Source organism: Dendrobates tinctorius, unplaced genomic scaffold (genome assembly GCF_039654945.1).
Source record: "Dendrobates tinctorius isolate UK_male_01 unplaced genomic scaffold, ASM3965494v1 ptg000196l, whole genome shotgun sequence".
Lineage (NCBI taxonomy): Eukaryota > Metazoa > Chordata > Amphibia > Anura > Dendrobatidae > Dendrobates > Dendrobates tinctorius.
Window position 1 is genome coordinate 5,723,292 of NW_027361863.1, and position 23,989 is coordinate 5,747,280.

At 43.2% G+C, this 23,989-nt stretch overlaps 1 protein-coding gene across 6 annotated transcripts in view; it reads left to right on the forward strand.

The window, feature by feature from the left end:
* Window positions 1-23,989, forward strand: part of CRTAC1 (cartilage acidic protein 1) — a 792,023-nt gene that overhangs the window by 290 nt on the left and 767,744 nt on the right. The window lies entirely within an intron of this gene.

The window sequence follows — 23,989 nt, forward strand, 5'->3', positions numbered from 1 at the left end:
TGCGACATTTCTAGTAATGATCTTGGCTTCTATTTAGCATAGTAACACTAGTTTGCCAGGATGAAAGAAGATCCAGGTCCAATAGGCTGCCCTATGGTCCTATAGAATTTAGGAAGGGGGAGGTGGGATTGTCATAGGTTCCCAGTGTAGCAACCCTGGTGCTTATCAATGCCAAGACTGCAATGAGTTACTGCATTTGATGGCTTGAGTGATGGATGAAGTGATGCACAGATGAAATGCTAATTACTGTGTGATTTGCTATTGGCATGCATGAGCGAGCACAGATATACTGTATGGAACTAGTCACAATGTACTATGGTGTGATACACATGAGGCTGAACCTGTTATTACCGGGTAGCCAGAACTCCCTACATCTTCTCCTGACCAATGCAAGCTAATTTTCTGCTTGGTATCAGTATGGGTAAGTAAGTGTGAGCCTCTGTGGGTGTCTAGACTCCAGCGCAGGGTTAATGCAGTTTAGACCTGAGCTTGAGACTGTTTTGTAGGGGAGATTTGTCATCTCCAGACCCCCCTCCTGTGAACACATTTAATATTTAATAGTGCCATAATTGCCAGCGCTGGCATTGCTACAGAGAACAGTACAGGGATTCAGCTAATTACAGGTAAATTCATTGCAGTTAATTACCCTCCTGACTTGTCATGTCTATTAAAACTTCCAAAGGCGCTTGATGTTTTTTTTTTTCTTTTTTGGAATTTTTTTTTTTTTAGTACCTCCAGATATCTTTATTCTGTTTTTTTTTTTTTGTTTTTTTTTTTATAGATCATGTCTTGGTGTAATCCCAAAATATTTTCGTGGACAGCAACATTGATACAAATGTTGCATTTTATTTTGTTTATGTTTATGATTTTTGTATTTTTTTTTTTCCTGTCTTTCCCTCCGGCTTTTGTATATTGTTTGTAAATTTAATTCTTGCCATGATATCACACGCACATATCGCATGGATTATTTCTGACCCATTAACCCTTTAGTATAATGGATAATGTTAGTGAAGGATAGGATTTTTTTTTCTGTAAGTACCTGGAAACCTTGATATGAAAAATGCAGATTTTGACTTCTAGGTGTTACCAATGACACGCTGAGCCGAGATTGTCAAGGCCTTGGTGATGTGGTGGTGCCTACAACTGTTTAGTCTCGCTTCAGCACCTATGGGGCTGTATTACAATGCCTCGGAAGGAAAGGAGAATTGGGACACCTGACTTTATGAAGGTTGAATCTGGATTTGATATCCTGCTTTAGTAAAGCATGGTGGTCACAGCTCTCTATATTGTTAGTGGTATTGCAGTGTCAGCAGGGATGGTGCATGGTGCATAGCAGCCAAAATAAGAAATTAAAAGTTTGAAGGACCTGGTAATAACAACGTTTTACAGCTTTAGGCTGCTAGTCTGGCATTGAGGTGACGCATCGGGAAAGAGGTGCATTATATTCGGCTGCAGCAGTAACCCTTCACTGGCTGTAACCTTCCAGACGTTGCTACAGTCTTCTTCACATACACATGAATTCTGCTTTATTGGTAATGAATGCTTTCCATAAAGTAAATGTTTGAAATGTTCGGCTTGTAAAAAGGGTCCTAATATATGAGCCCGTCTCCAGCGACTTGGGGAAAGTGTTGCGCTCCAGCACTTTTTGAAATGACTGCAACTCATTAAGCGGTTTTGTAATTAAATGGATGTTTGGTGTTGTCAATTGTGAGGCTGCGCTGGGCATTGAGAGCGAAGAGGTTTAATGTATGTATACAAATAATGGTCTAATGAGGGTATAGAGCGGCGGACGGTGCATGGTAAGGAGCATCGTGGATGGAAAGGAAATATCATTGATGTCTCTGAAGCTTCCCTGTGATCCACTGCTCTAAATCTCCAGTCCTTGAGACGTCCTCTTCAGTCATATGTCATGTCAAGTGTATCAGCTACTGGGAAAGCTGGATGACAGCCATTATAGCCATAGTAATAGGAGTCACACAGCTTTCCCTGAATCCTGAATGGCGAATAGTCTTGTCAAGTGGTAAGATTTATTAATAAGATTGGGAAAAAAAAGATAGATAATAATTAATCAGTGCGACAAGTGAAAAGGCGACTCTCCGATGTGTAACTGGTCACCAGATATTAAGAATAAGCAACTTTGCAGAAAAGGACAGAGACATCTATCTATCTATCTATCTATCTATCTCTCTATCTATATATATATCTATCTATCTATCCATCTCTCTATCTATCTATCTCTCCATCTATCTATCTATCTCTCCATCTATCTATCTATCTCTCCATCTATCTATCTATCTCTCCATCTATCTTTCTATCTATCTATCTTATAGATTTATCATCTATCTATATATCTATCATCTCTCATCTATCTATCTATCTATCTATCTATCTATCTATCTATCTATCTATCTATCATCTATGTATTATCTATCTAAAGTATTTATCTATCTACTTCAAAAGAATGGAGGCAGCAAAGCAATCAAAGTGAAAAAAAAAATCCTTGTTTAGAGTGAGAACCTTTCTTTCTCCTATATAATATCTATCTAATCTGTCTATAAAAAAGAAAAAGCAGCACCAATCCAATGTAGCAGTCAGTACACGCCCTTCAGTTGCAGCCCAACAATTTGTTATACAAGACATCTATCATCTATCTCTCTATCTGTCTGTCTGTCTGTCTATCATCTATCTATCTATCTATCTTTCTCTGTCTCTCCAGCCATTTACCGTATATATATCTATCTACAGTTACTTAGTATCATAGAAACCAGTACGTACTGTAGAAAGAGTAAAAAAAGTAGAAGTTTTTGTAAATGTAAGTAATAAAATGTGGTTAAAAATATAGTTGACTATAGAAATCAGAGGAAGTAAAGGATCAGATTGTGACTATTATAATAAGGTGTTATATCTATATTACAGTCCCTCTATCTTCCCTTCTATCCCACATAAGCGCCTTTTTATAAGGAGTGTAACCTTTTGAAACGGTGACACCTACTTTTATCTGACGTCAATCCCATCTCTTTGTTGTGCTGATGAGAACATTGGGGCGCAGACAAATTCATAGCTGCAAACTGGGTGACAAAGAGACGCAAGTGTAAATCGAGGACACATACACATCGTACACAACAGTTGCGGTGCGTCAGAAGTCATTTTTAAACGTTATTTTTTGTCTTAAAAGAAGCGGTTCACACGGCACATCGGACCCTTGTGAGCAGGCCTACGGGCTACAGCGGAGCTTCTGTTATTTCCTCACGTGACCTTGCGACTTTTGCAGAAATGTCTTCTTACTTGGAAATCTTTCTGTAGCTCCATGGTGGATATTTAACGTTGTGACCTCCATTACTAGGAATGAGTGAAACTTAGAAGTTTCCCCTTGGTTGGGTTTCCCTTAGGGCAAGTTTCCTATATCGGACCTATAGTTGCCACATGTAAGGTAGTTCTGACTAGTGGATCCATACTGCTGCCACCATCGCCTTATCGATGCCTAATAGAAATGCACACACGTAACTCAGCGCTAGCCATCAAGTATTCCGAACATTTCAAAGTTAAAAACTTCCAGTTAATTGGGCCCCTAACAATCCTCAAGTCTCCGCTTGGGGTCAGAACTCTTCTAAACTCCAACATCCCCAACCCTATATTTTCCCAATGGATGAGTATTGCCGTTTGAATCTGGCCACTTCTTATCTCCATATTGTCTCTCTATGAACTTGTTGGAGCTAGGAGATATCTGCCATCTGAAATTCACCTCCTGGCTCCCTTCTTGGCGTTCCGTGCAGATGTTGACCCCACTTGGGTTGAACCCATATCCCATGGTATGCTGTTCTCAGTTCTGAAGGGCATTTTGCTCTCCCCCTTCCTGGCCATACACAAGGAATAAAACTCTGCCAAACCCACAACTTTGCAGATCCGCCAATAGTGGATAAACTACCTCCAGATCTGGTCTGGCATGGGCTTATTCCCTTATACCTGTTAAAACAATCATGCACGCTCAACTGAGCCAAGCATGCATGTTTCGGGTGGCGTCACGAGCAATAGCTCTCAACCAACACCATGTGTCGATATGGCACCCTATGGCGCGGCCGATAAAGCAATGTATCTGATGGCGCGCAGCTTGCACAATAATACATTGGGATATAAGGTCGTCAGATGCAGCAGAGCTGCCTATTTCGTGCATATGGCGATATAGTAGGTGCCAACGTGTTATGGCGATAATGTACAGCGCATGTGTTATTGGCATAGCGCGCTCTCCATGGTATGACATGCCCTACAGAGATAATGTACAGCGCCAAACCAAGATTAAGTCAAAAGATGTTGTACACCGTACATCAGTATCTTGGCATTATATATTGATTTACATAGGACTGCAGGTAAACAAACTACAGAACAGTAAACAGATGCCAAGTCCATAAGTTGCATATTGTCACTCGATATTATGTTTGCGTATCTATAGAGCGCTACGGGGAGGAATCGCGCAAATGCAGGATGCTAAATGACAAATACAGCACTGCTTTGTTTGCCACAGAGTTCAGTTTGTCATTTAGCGCAACTTTAGTTTTTTGAATGAATTCTTAAGTTTTAGGTAGATATGAAAATGCCTCCACTACATCAGAAAAGGAACATACACCTTGCACGCAAAATATGAATGCTAAAAGATCAATGTTGGTATAGCAGAGCTGAGTTTGGTGGACGTTACTGAGCTGCGTTGGTCTTGGCAAAACTTGTACAATGACGAATTCAGTTCTGCTATGCTGGAAGCGGAGGAGAATTTGTCATTTAGCACAACTTTAGTTTTTTGAATGAATTCTTAAGTTTTAGGTAGATATGAAAATGCCTCCACTACATCAGAAAAGGAACATACACCTTGCACGCAAAATATGAATGCTAAAAGATCAATGTTGGTATAGCAGAGCTGAGTTTGGTGGACGTTACTGAGCTGCGTTGGTCTTGGCAAAACTTGTACAATGACGAATTCAGTTCTGCTATGCTGGAAGCGGAGGAGAATTTGTCATTTAGCACAACTTTAGTTTTTTGAATGAATTCTTAAGTTTTAGGTAGATATGAAAATACCTCCACTACATCAGAAAAGGAACATACACCTTGCACACAAAATATGAATGCTAAAAGAACAATGTTGGTATAGCAGAGCTGAGTTTGGTGGACGTTACTGAGCTGCGTTGGTCTTGGCAAAACTTGTACAATGACAAATTCAGTTCTGCTATGCAGGAAGCGGAGGAGAATTTGTCATTTAGCACAAGTTGTGTCACCATTTGTATATCGCGCATACCCATACCCAAGCCCATTTCTGATGTAGCAGAGCTGTGTTAGTCATTTGACATTTCTTGGATGTCCATAATGCCATTTGACATAGAAATGCGTGACGAATACATTACCAAGCGTATTATCTATCAGTTTAGGAGTTTAAATAGGAAATCTGCACTTGAGAATGGACAGAAAATAATCCTAAGCGATCCAAAACCAATTTATCAGAGCTGATGGTTGTCAGATGTAGCAGAACTGAGTTAGCCGGATTGCCAGTTTTTCCATGGGACTGTAGGTAGACCAGCTAGAGTTATAAACTGAGCCCTTTCCGGCTCTACTACACGGGTTAATATCAGAATAAATAAGCGTTCATTGTACCCCTAACGCGTTTCGGGCTATATTAGAAGCTCTATTGGTTTATCATTACGTGAACGGTTGAGTCAGAATTGTAGCAGTGGGAGATCTATTTTCATTAAAGTATAAAATCTGCTTTCCGTCATCAGCGCCTCGATCACACTGACTTATGCAGGATTTGGGATAACAATGTTAGATCGGGGACGTGTTTTATGACCTTGTGCTAGGGGAGGCCGAGGATGTAAGAAAAGCGGCTTTTTGGCGTAATTGTCTGCATGCCACGCTCTACATTACCACATGCTGCTTTGCTTTCACTTAATAAGAAATTGATTTATTTGTAATATACTCTCATTTTCGGCGTCCCTTCTCCTTCTCATCCAATTCACTTTTCAATTTCGCGTCCCTAAAGTATCTCACTTCACCCCCACCCTCCCCATCCTGGATCATTCGGCTGATGACATTCTCTCCGATATCTTTTCTTTTTAGAAACTTTTTTTTTTATATTTACAATTCCTGGGGAAAAAATAAAATCCAAATTCTCCATGGTAGACGTTGCTTGATTAATATGCATTCATCTGTGCTAATTGTGCATATATCTGTATGAAATAAGTACAGAATCTGCATTTTAAGTAATCAAGAGCCGGCGGCGCCGAATCTCACCGTCGTCATCGGTTCAGTTCTTCACATTTATCCGTTTTATTAAATATGTATCTGTTTTCTTTACATCTGTGGAGAAAGGGGTTGATCACCCGAACATCTGGCTGTGGTTTGGTGGTGGATGGCTTCTGAAGAAGACCCTTGGTTGTCTAATATGAATGGGGTCCAGGGTAGTGAAACGATTAATACCAGTGTCACTATTTGTCTTAGGTAGTTAATGGATTAAAGAGGAATTCTGATTGGAAGACGTTATCTCTTATCTACTGGGTAGGTGAGAAATTCTAGATCAGTGGGGTGCCTACCGATTGCCGGTATAGAGAACCTTTACTCTTGTAAAAATGGAGCGCCGAGCTGTACTAGGCTTTCTCTCGCAATCCCATAGAGAACACCATTATAACAGGGTGTCCTGTTTTTGCGATTGTTATGGTGCAAGCTGTCAGATACGCACAGATCTGGAAGTCATCACCATGATGATTTCTTCCAACCAGAATACCCTTTCATGAAAGCTTCCTAGGTCCCAAATGGGTCAATGCGAATATTCTTTATGATGTTTTGGATTAATGTGGACAATGCCAAAATCCTTGGTGATCTAGAGCACGAATAACGTCTAGTTGTCCACATGATCTACTTTGATCAGTGGGATATTGTCGGAATTCCTGGTGGTCTTCGGCAGCATTCTTGATGGTTTAAGTATCAAAAAGGTCAATGGCAATCTAGTTTGAGTTATTGACTGTGTTGAAGAGGACAGTGTCAAAATCCTTGTTGGTCTAGAGCAAGTATAAGGTCTAGTTGACCATATGGACTACTTTGACCAATGGCGTAATGTCAGAATTTCCTGATGGTCTATGACCATCACCATATTAACAAGTTAATATTAGCATCCTTGATGGTCTAACTACTGGAAAGGTCAGCGCTAGTTTTTGTGTGTTGAAGAGGACAGTGTAAAAATCCCTGGTGATCTAGTGTAGGAAAAAGGTTAGTGTTTGCAAACACCATCCCACATAAATGCCTAATGGGTAAGCTAAGGTCTATCGGCATAGAAAGAAGATTTGTAATTGGATCGAAAACTGGCTCAACTTCCCAGAGAGTTGTGGTGAATGACTGCTAGTCTGAATGGTCTCCGGTTATAAGTGGTGTTCCCAAAGGTTCAGTGTTGGTTCCTCTATTATTCAGGTTATTTATTAATTATATAGAAGTCGGGATTAATAGAGTTGTTTCTAGTTTTGCAGATGACTCCAAACTACTTAGTATACTGCTATCTTTTGAGGATGTTCATAAGATACAGGTTGACTTGGACAAATAGTGTTTGGACATCCACTCACCAGGTGAGGTTCAATGGGGAGAAATGTAAAGTTATGCATATGGGCACTAATAAACTACGGGCATCATATGTTCTAAGGGGAATACAACTAGGAGAGTCACTTGTAGAGAAGGATCTGGGTGTAATAACCTGAGGGCATCATATGTTCTAGGGCAGGGTTCCCCAACTCCAGTCCTCAAGGCCCACCAACAGATCATGTTTTCAGGATTTCCTTTGTATTGCACAGGTGATGCAATTATCACCTGAGCAATACTAAGGAAATCCTGAAAACATGATCTGTTGGTGGGCCTTGAGGACTGGAGTTGGGGAACCCTGTTCTAGGGGAAGTAAAATTAGGGGAGTCACTTGTAGACAAGGATTTGGGTGTAATAACCTGAGGGCACCATATGTTCTAGGGGGAGTAAAACTAGGGGAGTCACTTGTAGAGAAGGATCTGGGTGTAATAACCTAAAGGGCATCATACCGTATATTCTAAGGGGAGTACAACTAGGAGAGTCACTTGTAGAGAAGGATCTGGGTTTACGTGAAGATCGCAGGCTAAATAAGTACATGAAATGTCAATCAGCAGCTTCTAAAGCCAGTAGGATATTGTCATGTATTAGTGGAAGCATAGACTCGCAGGATCACCACTTTACAAAGAGTTAGAGCCACCTAATTTGGAATATTCAGCTGAGTTCAGGGTACAGTGGTCACCAGTTCACAGAAATGATGCCCTAGTATTAGAAAAGGTACAAAGAAGAGCCACGAAGCTGTGAAGGGGCATGGGGTATCTTAGTTATGAGTAAAAACAAAATTAATTAAATATATTTAGTCTTCAGAAGAGAAATCTAAGGGAAACATGAGTAACTTGTACAAGGCCATAAAAGGCCCATGTAAAGAGTATGATCAAAGGCTGTATCATGTAAAACCCCCTCAAAAGACAAGGGAGCACTCCCCACGCCTGGAGAAAAAAGGTTCAATCTACAGAGGAGACAACTTTTCTTTACCTTGAAAACTATTGTTTATTGGTGTCTATACCCGACAAAAGGGACAGTCTGCGTCCCAAATGCGTTTTACTCTTATCACCTAAGAAGTTTTCGTTTTCTGGACCTATCGTATGTCTCTACTTGGATTTGCAGCTGCTGGAGTTATCCCTGAATTTCTTTCGACATATATTTTAACTGTTAAACCTGTGGAGCCTCCGACCTCAGCAACTGGTCACAGTAGGAACCGTCGATGGTTTACAAGTAAAGGCTTAAATGGTTATTTAGAAGGTAAGATCATAAATACTTACGTACACTGGTGACGTTCTTGTACTGAATGTAGATCCAGTAGATCAACACTCAGGATCAGAAAGGGAAAACTTTCTTTTAGGGCAGACTGGATCATGTATTATGATTACAATTATGCCCTGTTCCCTTAATTCTGTCCCTGTCTGTGAATTGATGGACACGTGTTGTTTTTCTCAATCATCCTAATTAGGTAACTAGGCATCTTCTAATTAGGTCAAGGCTTTAATGTCAGCATCCCTGGAGTTGAGTTCTAGGGTGTGTAAGAATTTAAATTTAGAATCCCTATCAGTCTTGGTATTAAAGAGTCAGTGCTAACATACTTTGTGGTCTCTTGCATAAAGTGGCCAATGCCAAAATCCCTGCTGGTCTAGATCAGAGAAGAGGATCATGTCTGGTGATCTACAGCGAAATCAGATCTCATTCTTTGTGCTGATAAGGGGCAATACCCCCAAACACTGTGTCTGGAAATTGAGATTCTGATTTGGCTTTTATCCTGTCACATTTCAATGCTCATTAAAGGGTCAATAGTGACTTGTAGGATCGCTGCTTCCAACAGGTGGCGTTATAGAATTTTAGTCCTCTTCCTCTCTAAAGAGTCAATTTGTGAATTTAATTTCCTAGAGGAGCATTGCATGGGCAAATAAGCCTCCCTACATTGGCATGCCAGAGCTGGTATGCTACTCCCCAAAAGGGGAGTTACCCCTTAGACCTTAATATTACAGAGCAGGGAACATGTTAGCAACATCTTTGGTAGGGGACAAAATAGGGTGATGTAATATTGTAGGGTCCTTAAATGGACACTTACTTGATCGGAGCCATGTTGTAGCCCAGAATGTCCCTGTTTTGCAGAAAAGCTTAAAGAGATACAGCTCTGCGGCCCTTTCACTCGCAGGATGGGTGGGAGTCACAGCAGTCTTACCCCACCCTTAAGTGATTGATTACATTATTTTGTATTAACAATCTTTTATGTAATTTTTTTTTTTTTACTTTTACATTATTTGCACCAGTCTTTTAGAGCAGAAACCATTCCTGAGTTTCCGACGCCCTCCAGCTGATCAGACCGGCTGTAGAGTTCTGGAGATCCAGTAATATTTATTCTTCATGTTTTTTTACCCTTCTGACATTTTTCGAATTGCAGAAGACGCTTGCTCATTATTTTTTAATGCATCTGCCTGGTCGGCTTTACGTGTCTAAATAACGATCATCGTGCAAAATAAATATCGAGGGGCAATCAGCAATATTTCATGAGCACCATCTATAGGATGCAGTGAAAGGAAGAGCGGCATGATGAGGAGATCATGGAACATGACATACCACCTAGTGGGAGTTTTGCTCGGAGCGCATGGTCATCTCATATAGGCTTAGGGATCTGTGGAGAAGGCTCAGAGGCTTCATATTTGGTGGATGCTGGTAGTTGTATCTCGCAATCACAAACCTACAACTAATACTATGGTGAGAGCTAGCTAACCTCTTAAATACAATGACACCTAAGAAATTAAACAGGGGGGATCCTCGGAATCCCAACATCCTACCAGCAACGGGAGCACTGGGAGCCAATACGGTTTTTGTGACGGCAGCCAGGAACCTACTGATTTCCAGGTAATTTTTGTAGGACTATTAATGGGAGAGCATTGGTAGAAAATATACTGCGATACCGAAGTAAAGGGGTGAATCGTATCCCTGATCGAGCAATCACAGAATTGAGTGAGACAAAAAGATTAAAGGAAAAGTTAAAAACATGAACGTTTATATCACGCCTCTTTTTCCACTTATTACATACAGTTGAGGCCAAAAGTATTGACACCCCTGCAATTCTGTCAGATAATACTCAGTTTCTTCCTGAAAATGATTGCAAACACAAATTCTTTGGTATTATTATCTTCATTTAATTTGTCTTAAATGAAAAAACACAAAAAGAATTGTCCTAAAGCCAAATTGGATATAATTCCACACCAAACATAAAAAAAAGAGGGTGGACAAAAGTATTGGCACTGTTCGAAAAATCATGTGATGCTTCTCTAATTTGTGTAATTAACAGCACCTGTAACTTACCTGTGGCACCTAACAGGTGTTGGCAATAACTAAATCACACTTGCAGCCAGTTGACATGGATTAAAGTTGACTCAACCTCTGTCCTGTGCCCTTGTGTGTACCACATTGAGCACGGAGAAAAGAAAGAAGACCAAAGAACTGTCTGAGGACTTGAGAAACCAAATTGTGAGGAAGCATGAGCAATCTCAAGGCTACAAGTCCATCTCCAAAGACCTGAATGTTCCTGTGTCTACCGTGCGCAGTGTCATCAAGAAGTTTAAAGCCCATGGCACTGTGGCTAACCTCCCTAGATGTGGACGGAAAAGAAAAATTGACAAGAGATTTCAACGCAAGATTGTGCGGATGTTGGCTAAAGAACCTCGACAAACATCCAAACAAGCTCAAGCTGCCCTGCAGTCCGAGGGTACAACAGTGTCAACCCGTACTATCCGTCGGCGTCTGAATGAAAAGGGACTGTATGGTAGGAGACCTAGGAAGACCCCACTTCTTACCCCGAGACATAAAAAAGCCAGGCTGGAGTTTGCCAAAACTTACCTGAAAAAGCCTAAAACGTTTTGGAAGAATGTTCTCTGGTCAGATGAGACAAAAGTAGAGCTTTTTGGGCAAAGGCATCAACATAGAGTTTACAGGAGAAAAAATGAGGCATTCAAAGAAAAGAACACGGTCCTTACAGTCAAACATGGCGGAGGTTCCCTGATGTTTTGGGGTTGCTTTGCTGCCACTGGCAATGGACTGCTTGACCGTGTACATGGCATTATGAAGTCAGAAGACTACCAACAAATTTTGCAGCATAATGTAGGGCCCAGTGTGAGAAAGCTGGGTCTCCCTCAGAGGTCATGGGTCTTCCAGCAGGACAATGACTCAAAACACACTTCAAAAAGCACTAGAAAATGGTTTGAGAGAAAGCACTGGAGACTTCTAAGGTGGCCAGCAATGAGTCCAGACCAGAATCCCATAGAACACCTGTGGAGAGATCTAAAAATGGCAGTTTGGAGAAGGCACCCTTCAAATATCAGGGACCTGGAGCAGTTTGCCAAAGAAGAATGGTCTAAAATTCCAGCAGAGCATTGTAAGAAACTCATTGATGGTTACCGGAAGCGGTTGGTCGCAGTTATTTTGGCTAAAGGTTGTGCAACCAAGTATTAGGCTGAGGGTGACAATACTTTTGTCTGGCCCATTTTTGGAGTTTTGTGTGAAATGATCAATGTTTTGCTTTTTGCTTCATTCTCTTTTGTGTTTTTCATTTAAGACAAATTAAATGAAGATAATAATACCAAAGAATTTGTGTTTGCAATCATTTTCAGGAAGAAACTGAGTTTTATCTGACAGAATTGCAGGGGTGTCAATACTTTTGGCCACCACTGTAAAAAAAATTAAAAAATGTCAACAATATAAACAGAAACAATTGGCCGCATCCGTAAAGGTGCTGACTAATAAAATGTAATGTTATCCGGCACAATAAAAACTATTAACCCAATACCCTTTGCACATCATGCGTGCCGACTGTACTACATAGATGGCACCCAAGATTAGGTGATGGGAATGGAGCTCGCTCTGATTATGTCAGATTATGTCAGGCATAACCGTGGCATTTAGAAGGACCCCAAGATGGCGGCCACCAGTTTGAAATCATAGCGTATGAAATACTGGAGATATATATATATACTAGCTGTAGAGCCCGGTGTTGCCTTGGCCTAGTAACCAACTGTGGTTAGTTATAGCAAATTATAATGATTATATTGCACATAAAAACCGTGCGTCTAATCCTGTCCTGTGATACTGACTGCTGAGCCGTGTATCTAATCCTATTCTGTGTGATACTGACTGCTGAGCCGTGTATCTAATTCTATCCTGTGTGATACTGACTGCTGAGCATTGTATCTAATACTATTCTGTGTGATACTGACTGCTGACCTGCGTATCTAATCCTATCCTGTGTGATACTGTGTGCTGAGCTGTGTATTTAATCCTATCCTGTGTGATACTGACTGCTGAGCCGTGTATCTAATCCTATTCTGTGTGATACTGTCTGCTGAGCCGTGTATCTAATCCTATCCTGTGTGATACTGTCTGCTGAGCCGTGTATCTAATCCTATCCTGTGTGATACTGTCTGCGGAGCCGTGGACCTAATCCTCTCCTGTGTGATACTGACTGCTGAGCCGTGTATCTAATCCTATTCTGTGTGATACTGACTGCTGAGCCGTGTATCTAATCCTATCCTGTGTGATACTGACTGCTGAGCCGTGTATCTAATTCTATCCTGTGTGATACTGACTGCTGAGCATTGTATCTAATACTATTCTGTGTGATACTGACTGCTGAGCTGCGTATCTAATCCTATCCTGTGTGATACTGTGTGCTGAGCTGTGTATTTAATCCTATCCTGTGTGATACTGACTGCTGAGCCGTGTATCTAATCCTATTCTGTGTGATACTGTCTGCTGAGCCGTGTATCTAATCCTATCCTGTGTGATACTGTCAGCTGAGCCGTGTATCTAATCCTATCCTGTGTGATACTGTCAGCTGAGCCGTGTATCTAATCCTATCCTGTGTGATACTGTCTGCGGAGCCGTGGACCTAATCCTCTCCTGTGTGATACTGACTGCTGAGCTGTGTATCTAATCCTCTCCTGTGTGATACTGTCTGCTGAGCCGTGTATCTAATCCTATTCTGTGTGATACTGACTGCTGAGCCGTGTATCTAATTCTATCCTGTGTGATACTGACTGCTGAGCATTGTATCTAATACTATTCTGTGTGATACTGACTGCTGAGCTGTGTATCTAATCCTATCCTGTGTGATACTGTGTGCTGAGCTGTGTATTTAATCCTATCCTGTGTGATGCTGACTGCTGAGCTGTGTATCTAATCCTATCCTGTGTGATACTGACTGCTGAGCTGTGTATCTAATCCTATCCTGTGTAATTCTGACTGTTGAGCTGTGTATCTAATCCTATCCTGTGTGATACTGACTGCTGAGCCGTGTATCTAATCCTATCCTGTGTGATACTGTCTGCTGATCCATGTATCTGATCCTCTCCTGTGTGATACTGTGTGCTGAGCTGTGTATCTAATCCTAACCTGTGTGATACTGTCTGCTGAGCCGTGCATCTAATCCTATCCTGTGTGATACTGACTGCTGAGCTGTGTATCTATACTATATACCTATACTTTCCCACTCTTTTATATGGGTCTCAACTCCACCCACCTCCCAGCACATCCAGTGTTCCAAGCAGGGAACCACCAGAGGTGCTCTGCTACTCTCTAAGCATGGAGCCGCAATGTGGTTGTGCAGAACTACCCTGTTGTGTGGGATGCGAGTGTTGGAGCGTGGTCGGGAGTTCCCACCTTACCTGGATGGTGGGGTACCACACCTTAGGAGAAGGTGCAGTACCACTGTGGCGACTGAGCCTCAGGGGCGCCGCACATACATGTAATGCGCACGCATCCTACATATCTAGTGTGTGCAGAAATATATAATATACAAGATATATTTATGTTGGCATCCACCTATATCCAAAAATCACATCAGAAAACAAAATGCATCAATATCATAGAATTTTCAAAAAGGTGTGCCGCTATATTTTTTTTTACATTACCAATCTATTGGTTGTCAACAATTACATCCAATGGATAAATAACGTTCATAATATAATGTATGCAAAATCCAAAGGGGAAATTAGATTCAATAATTGATATAATATCGGGATGAGAAATCTATTTCCCAGCATTGTTTGATTGACAAAGTCAGTTTATATTTCATATGAGATACAGAAGAGATCCAGTAGCATGCTAAAGAAAAATAAACTTTTTTTTTTACTGGATGCCTCTGCAGGGAAGAGCTCAGTCGAGTACAAGTATGCTTTTCTGTGTAGATGATAAAATATATACACTATACACTTTTAAAATCCATAAAATTTAATATAAGGCATATATAGGAAGTTTTTTCTGCCTAACGGACGCTGCAGATGTAGTGTGTATCGAACCTAAAACCAATTTGTTGACTTCCATTGTGAAGATTGCTAAAAGCATAAGAGCATGTGCTAATGGTTACAGAACTTGCAGGGATGCTGCCCTTCATGCTTCATCTTCTTCCACAGATTACAGGTGATCACTGGACCTTTATTACAAGTACAAATTGTTCAAAGTAGAGAATCCTTTTAGTTTACTCATTGGTGTTTTAGGCTACTTTCACACATCAGGTTTTCGGCGTCAGGCGCGATCCGGCGTCGTGCCGGAATGCCGGATCCGGCAAATGTTTTGTAAAACCTGATGTGCCGGATTCGGTTTTCTGCCGGATCCGTCTTGTTCTTGACAGACAAAACCGGATCCGTCTCATCCGGTTCATCCGTTTTTCTATCCGTTTTTCGACGGATTACGCCGGATCAGGTTTTTAAAATTGACCCTTGTGGCCTTCCGAACGGGATTGGCTACTGGAAAACTATATATAGCATGTTCCTACAGCCCTTCTTTGACAGGTTGTAGAGGAGAAAGTGCAGGTTGGAGAGAAGAGCAAGTTACTGGCGAAGATGGATGTTGTCATTGGAAATATTACCACTAGAAGTTCTGTGACGGTTTCAGTAATGAGGGACAATTTTCCACTATACTTTATGTCACCTCAAGGCAGAGTACACTGGCAGGATGACAGAGTGTGAAAGATTTGTGCCCTAACCAAACTTGTGTACCTTCTGGACCAACAGTATATACCTTTGCCAACCAAAGTTGGCTATCTTGTCATGGTCTCTATTTTTAGCTTTAGGCCACAGGTGTGTACCTGGTTGTGTTTTATGCAAAGTATTTCACCTTTTAACAAAAGTTGTGTACATTGTTAGGAAATCACCAACAATAAACACAACTTTTCAGGTGAAATACTTTGCTTCAAACACAACCAGGAACACAACTGTGGCAAAAAGCTAAAATTTACCCACAGTTATATACCTGGTTTTGAATACCTTTTTACCTTTTAAATACCCTGTATTTAACCTTTTTTTTAAACATATTTCGCCGCAGAAAGAAATGACAGACAACCAGTGTAAACAATAATTTAACTTTTATTTTAAAAAATTTTTTTTTGTGTAAACTGTTTTTAAAGTTAAAAAAACTTTTTTAATAAAGGTTTGAAACCAACCCAATGGGCATTTTTATTACAAAAATAACATTATAACTCTGTGTACTGTGGGGTGGAAATACTGCTGGAGGGGCTGCGGGACACTTCGACAATGGGAGTGTGGAGAGAGGACTGGGATCGTGGTGGGGAAGGTACAGTTAGAGGTGATGGTGTGGAAAAAGCTACAGAAAGGGTGGACATGTGGGAGGCAGAAGAGGTGGTGGGCGGTGGAGTGGAGGGTTGGGCAGGGACTGTAGGAGCAGATGATGTTGATGGAAAGTTGTATGGGGAAGGAGTTTGGTACGGGGCAGGTTGCTGGAAGTGGGGAGATGTCTGGTACTGGGGAGGTTGCTGGTACTGGTGAGGTTGCTGGTATGTAATAGGAGGGGGAGGATGGAAAGTGGCTGGAGGGGGTGCAGATGTAATAGGAGGGGGAGGATGGAAAGTGGCTGGAGGGGGTGCAGATGTAATAGGAGGGGGAGGATGGAAAGTGGCTGGAGGGGGTGCAGGTGGAGGAACTACAGTGGTGGGAGGTGGAGGTTGGGAGGTAACCTGCTGTAGAGCACCGTGGCACGAATGCATTACATGCATCTGCTGGGTAGGAGATAGTGTTGCCATGCGCTCCACAACAGACCTGAAAAAGGTGTGGTTTGGCGAAGATCTTGCTTCTGAATGCATGGTTTGCAGAAGTGTCTTCACCTCCAGAATGCTGGAGTTGATCTGCTGAAAGCCTGCGGAGATTTGCTCTGACAAGACTTTTAGACAGTTCTGGAAAGATGCATTCAGATGCAAGAACTCTGGCGCATAACTCTTTTCCTGACCCCTCTGCCGCTGCCGCCCAGTACCCGCAGGTGTACTAGAGGTGGCAGGGGCAGAAGGGTGGGGTAAAGGGAAAGCGATCTCCTCCCCAGCAGCTTCATGTAATGTAGGCGGCCACGATGCTCCTGTGCTGGTGGATGGGACAGATGGGTCGAATGTGTGGGAAGGCTGGGAAGGTGCAGATGTACCGGGGCGGTCGAAGTGTCCCTCGGTGCCGGTCTCCTCAGGGATCGCCTCAGAAGGGTCCAATCGTGCAGGCTCCCGAGTGCTGCTCACCGTGCTGTGGAATAAAGAGAAAAAAAAAAAATTAAAATACTGACATGGTATGGCCCTGGCTGAAAAAAAAAAGTTACATCTAACATTTTTTTTCACATGTGGTGTGTAATATTTACCTTCTGGTGAGCATTGTTTCCCAGAGGAACGACAGGGCTTGTGCGTACTTGTACTTGCTCCTGCGTCCTCCAGATCCACTCGGGGCCCGCATCTCTTTATTGAACTCCTTCTTGAAACGATCCCTCACAGACCGCCACCGATTCACAATTCTGTTCCCTGAAACGAGAAAGGAGTGGTTAGTATACAACATCAGTGTTTCACAAACTCCAGTCCTCATGGTCCCCAGGGGTCATGTTTTCAGGATTTCCATAGTAAATAGAAATCCTGAACACATGATCCGTGGGGACCACGAGGACTGGAGTTCGGGAAACACTGGTTTACATCAAGCAACCGGTACTGTATATACTTACGCTCTTTAATCTGGGCCCGAACATCGAGGTCCTCCCAGCGGCCCATAAGGAGCGAACAGATTTCCTCCCAGAGTCGTCGGGTAACGATAAGGTCAGCGTGGCGGCGGTCAGCCATATTCCAGAGCGGCTCCCTTTCTCTGACGAGATCGATGAGGTGGTCCACATCAATCCCTCCATCCTCACCGTCAGAGTCGGGAGCACGCTGTGAAGGCTGTTAAAGAAAAAGACAAAAATAACATAATTAGCCTCCACAAAAGAAATGAAATAAAAAGTGCAAAAAAACAAAGCAAAAATATTTATACTTACACGCTGGTGACCGCCGCGTTGCTGTCGCCGACGACCCTGGGAGGCACTGCGAGGACCTCTTGGCCGAGCACCAGATTGGGAAGACTAGAGAAGAAAACAAAAAATGTTATGTCTTTGGATGTAGGCATTTGTTTGCTGTGTGTGGTCTGCAGAACATTGTTTTCTATGTGTTGTGTGTAGTGTGATGTTGTGTTTGATGCAAAAAACTTACCAATTGTGAGCCCACTCCAAGTGTCTGTCCACCCCTTCCTTCTTCTTCTGGGAGCTCCTCTTCATCTTGTGAATCCTGTTTTGAAATAAAAGGCAATGAATAGACATATATTACAGAGATGATGGATTTTGGAAATAAAAACTTACCGTCAAACGCTGACGATGCGAGGGAGGGCTCCCAGAAGAAGATGTGCTGTCCTGTTGATGGCCAGACTCCATGGCTGTGGGTATTGCTGCTGCTGTTGCTGCTGCCAGTGATGCCATTTCTGCTGCTGCTGCATCTCTTGGGCGGCTGTTGAATAAAGAGAAACAAAGGGCCAATGAATATCTTGATATTCAATAGCCCTAGTTTGGAGGAATGGGGGATTTGATAATTACCGTCTCTCATCTGCTGCTGGCCTCCCCTCCTCAGCATGTTCCATTTGCTGCTCCATTTGGGGTGGTGGTGGTGCTGATGGTGCTGCAGTGGTCTCCTGCCTTCTCCTGCTGCGCTTGGTTGCTTTCTTGGGTGGCATGTTGGGTGTGGCTGTGGGTCCCACTGTCTTGCTTTTATATATGTCTTGTGGGCAGAGCTACTGAGCATGCTCAGACCAAAAAGCCAGATCCGGCCACCGGATCCGGCTTTCGCCGGATCAGGCGCATTGCGGCGCTCATAGGCTTTCATTGTGTGAAAAAGCCGGACGTGCCGGATCCGGCGTGTCCGGCTTTTTCGCCGGAGACAAAAAACGTTACAGTAGCCGTTTTTTCCAGACGCCGGATCGCGACACATTGCCGGATCCGGCGAAAACCGGATGAAACGCATGGCCATCCGGCGCGATCCGGCGCAAATGCAAGTCAATGGGGGGAAACCGGATCCGGCATTGCATTTCGCCGGATCCGGTTTCTGTCAAAAGCGCCGGATCGCGCCTGACGGCGAAAACCTGATGTGTGAAAGAGGCCTTATAGAGAGCACAAAAGGCACTTGCGCCATCTTAATAGTATATGTTCTTGCACAGAAATAGATTCCAGAGGAAAATATACATTATACTGGCAGAAGTATTGGGAAACATCATAATCATTGATTCCTGTTTTTTTTAATTCAGTGCCATGAATGTATATAACATGGTGTATAACATCCAGCCCCAATGCCCCCAGCCTCATGGCCGATAAACTGCATGCAGCCTTACATCACCAAGCACAATGCTAAGCATCAGATGGTGTGGTATAAAGCCGCCAACACTGGACTCTGGAGAAGACGTGTTCTGTGCAGTGACGGATCGCACTTCTCTAACTGGCGTCTGATGGAGGAGTCTGGGTTAGTTGATTCCAGGAGAACGTTACCCGCCTGACTACTTAGGTGCCCGCCATACAGATGGTGGAGGTGGATGGGTTTGTTTTTAGAGTTCAGCTTCGGCCCCTTAGTTTCAGCGTAGGGAACTGTTAGTGCTTTAGCACAAGACATTGTGGACAGTTGTAGCTCCCAGCTTTGTGGGAACAGTTTGGGGAAGACCCTTTTTAGATCCCCATGACTGTGCCCAAAGCACAACATCCATACACAAATGGTTGGAGGAGTTTGGCGAAAGAACATGACCGGCCACACAGAGCCCCAACCTCAACGCTATTCAACACCTCCTAGACCAACATTTTGAGTCCGTCCTGCGAGTCCCCCCAATATCAGGGTCTGACCTCACAAATGCTCTTCTGGATGAAGGGGAAAAAAATCCAAAGAAACTTCCAAATTCTTATAGAAATCTTTCCCAGAAGAGCGGGTGCAGTTATATCTGCAGAGGAGCTGACTCCATATTAAAGGGAATCTGTCACCTCATTTTTGGCCTATGACATGCGGCCACCGCCATCAGGGGCTTATCTACAGCATTCTGTAATGCTGTAGATAAGCCCCCGATGTAACCTGAAAGAGAAGAAAAGCGAGTTAGATTATACTCACCCCGGGGGGGCGCGGTCCAGTTCCGTGGGTGTCGCGGTCCGGTCCGGCACCTCCCATCTTCTAGCGATGACGTCCTCCTTCTTACTTCTGCTGCGGCTCCTGCCCAGGCGTACTTTATCTGCCCTGTTGCCCTGTTGAGGGCAGAGTAAAGTACTGCAGTGCGCAGGCGCCGGACCTCTCTGACCTTTCCCGGCAAATAACAGGGCAGATAAAGTACGCCTGCGCAGGAGCCGCAGCAGAAGTAAGAAGGAAGACGTCATCACTAGAAGATCGGAGGCGCCGGACCGGACCGCGACAACCATCGGACCGTACCGGACCCCAGGGTGAGTATAATCTAACTCGTTTTTCTTGTCTGTCAGGTTACATCGGGGGCTTATCTACAGTATTACAGAATGCATTACAGAATGCGGTAGATAAATCCCTGATGGCGGTGGCCGCATCTTATAGGCCAAAAATGAGGTGACAGATTCCCTTTAATGTCTATGGATGTAGAATGGAAGGTGAGAGAAGCTTCTGTAGGGGAAGTGTATGGATATCCCATTACTTTGTGTATACAGTGTATCTATAAAACAGCAACTAATAGAACATAAGGAGGTACAGCAGGATCCAGAGGCTCCTTTTCGGTGCTATATTGCATCACTGTACACTTTTGGCATCGTGAGGAACAGAAATATATGCATGAAGCCTTTACTACCATCTGGAAGGTATATAACAGTCCAACAGTCCTATTTGATGCCTATTTTCTCATTGAGATCAGTGCATTTATACATCAGTAATGCGTTGTCCGAAATCTTGCCCAAAGAAATTGTGAAAGGAGAATGAATATTTCTCTTCTTAAGAATGTTACTGGCTAAAGAAATTTAAAGACCCATTGAAAAACAAGTCAAATTGAACCCAATCCAGGAAAATGCAGATGTCATATTTTGTGCCATCTGGGAGATGAAGGAATCTTGAGGACAGAGAACATAGTAAGTGAACTCTGGAAGACATCGCTGTGTGCTGGCAATGTGAAAAAACAGCAATCTCCAGTCTTACAATGACGCTACTGGAACAAATACGCCAAGTTGTCTCAAACCAATCTCTGCTGCCAGATGTTTGGGACTAAGTCCTAATGTGCAAAATAAAAGAGAAAACAAAATGTGCATCTTTCCGAATAGATCAATCGGCATCCTGTGGGTGACTGTAAGGATAATGATAATGAAGCCTGCGAGTCACCTCACGATGCCATAGCCTGATGTCTTCCAAACCTGGGGCACTTTTACAACTTTTCTCAAGTTCTTAGCTTTTCCTCTTCAGCTTGATTGTGCGTTTTTCTTTATGTAGGGTAGGACACCATCATCATATCACTTTTTACTACCCAAGACAGAACGGACTGTGTAAATTTCCATGCTCTTTTCCCAATCCTGCAGTTCCGCAGGCTAGGGGTTGTCCAATGCAGGGACTCGCCCACAAGTAGCTAAAGGGATGGGATCAACTGAAGATTATCCTCTGATCAAAGCAAATCAAGGAAGTTGGATCAAGTCTACATAAAATCACATGAAAATCTCATCCTCAAGGACAAGCTCACATCAATTTACAGCAGTATGCAGAGGACATAATGGGGGAGAAGGTGCACAAAGACAATATACTAATGAATATGCACTTACATGACTTCATTCATAGTGGGGGTGACTGCTTAGTATTACACTAGCACATAGCTAGGACTACTGTTATATCCTAGTCTCTACTAATTGGTCTCCCTCTTGCCAAATTCTCCCCTCTCCAATCTGTCCTGAATGCAGCAGCCAGGATCATATTCCTCACCAACCGTTACACCGATGCCTCTACCCTGTGCCAGTCATTGTACTGGTTACCCATCCGACATGGAGTTCAATATAAACTTATCACTCTCACCCACAAAGCCCTTCACAGTTCAGCACCACCCTACATCTCCTCACTCCTCTCAGTCTACCACCCTACCTGTGCCCACCTTCCTGCTAATGACCTAAGACTAAGCTCCTCAATAATCCAAAACTCTGACTTCCGTCTCTAAGACTTCTTATGTGCTGCGCCATTTCTTTGGAATGCACTACCCAGGACAAATCAAATAAATTCCCAATGCCCACATTTTCAAGTGGGCCCTAAAAACACATTTCTGTAGACTGGTCTGCCGCCTTACCTCACTTACTATCCCCGTTTTGCCCATACAAAATTTTCTTTAAAATCATGATCCTCGTAGCATCTTCCACACACCCTCCATGCAGACCCTAGTTAGTATATTATGGCTGTATCATATAATATAACCACATTTTATCATCCACCTTTCGTGTCTCCCCTATTTCCTCATGGATTGTAAGCTTGCGGGCAGCAGGACCCTCACTCCATTTGGTATCTGAGTTATGATTATTCTGTAATATCTTTATTGTTTGTAAAATTCCCCTATAGTATGTAAAATGCTGTGAAATATGGTGGTCTTATAAACATAAAAAACATTGTTATTAACACCCGGACCTGCCTTTGGGATATCTGCCTCTGTCACTAGATGCTGCCATATTGATTCTTTGGGTGGCATTCAAGATGCAGAAGGAGGCATTGCCAATATTACTGGGTGGCACCGGCACTGTCCAGCTAGGAACTCGAGTGTGACTGAGACTTATGGTGCCACTCAGTCAAGAAGAATGAGTCTGTGTGCTGTACACTTGCTCAGAAGGTGTACTAAGTTCTCTGCTGTGGCCAATTAGGTGGTACCACACCTTATTTCATCTCCCAGCAGGAGTTGCCACTTACTATTTATGGTTCCCTTAAAAGGAATCTGTCACCCCATTTTTCGAGTATCAGCAGCCGACACTGCCATCAGGGGCTTATCTACAGCCTTCTGTAATGCTGTAGATAAGCCCTCGATGTAACCTGAGAGATAAGAAAAATTAGTTATATTATACTCACCCAGGGGCGGTCCGGGTCCGATGGGTGTTGCTGTCCGGTGCCTCCCATTTTCTAACCCTGTTGAGGGCAGAGCAGAGTCCCTGCAGTGCGCAGGCATCGGGAGAGGTCTGGCGCCTGCGTACTGCAGTATACTGCTCTCCCCTCAACAGGGCAGAGCAGTGCGCCTGCGCAGGAGCCACGACAGGCAGCAAAGAAAAGGATGTCACCATTAGAAGATGGGAGGCACCGGACCGCAACACCCATCGGACCAAGACCGGACCCACCCCCTCCGGTAAGTATAATATAACTAATTTTTCTTATCTTTCAGGTTACATCAGGGACTGATCTGCAGCATTACAGAATGCTGTAGATAAGCCCTTGATGGCGGTGCCAGCAGCTGATACTCGAAAAATTGGGTGACAGACTCCCTTTAAACATATCTGGTATATGAATCTGCTTATATCACTCTGATCCAGCATGACCTTGACCTTGCCTGTTCTGTAATTTCTTCTGAGTTTGACCTTGGGTCAACGGACTTCACTTTTGAGTGACCTCCTGGTTTCGGACCTTGGCTATTTGTCTGTTTACAGTTTTGTGTCCTTATTTTGTCCCAAGTTCTGTCCCTCCAGTTATTGACGTGGCTAGTTTTAGGCTCGTTCATCCAGCCACCAGCTAATCTGTGGACACAACTCAAGGTCACCTTCTTTAAGCCCAGACCCCTGTATAGGGGTAAAGGTTGTTGTTCTTCCATTACTGGTGGCCATACTATTAGATAGTATAGAGAAAGCAGAGGATGACCAGTCGGAGATAGCTCCCTGTCTGGCCTCTCACTTCCCCAATCTCTTTGACTGACAGGTCTCTCCTTTGTACACACATAAGAAGACATATGTCAGTCAACTGTAGCTGGGCGATAAGAAGCCAGGCGGCTTTTCAAAATATGGTTGTGCTGAAATGTCAAAGTAGTTAGTCATAAAACCTACCTGGCTACAATCATGCAGGCAGTATCTGATTCATGCAGCCTGGGGTTTGGGCAGCATGAATTTAATGACAGGTTCTCTTTAATTGCTA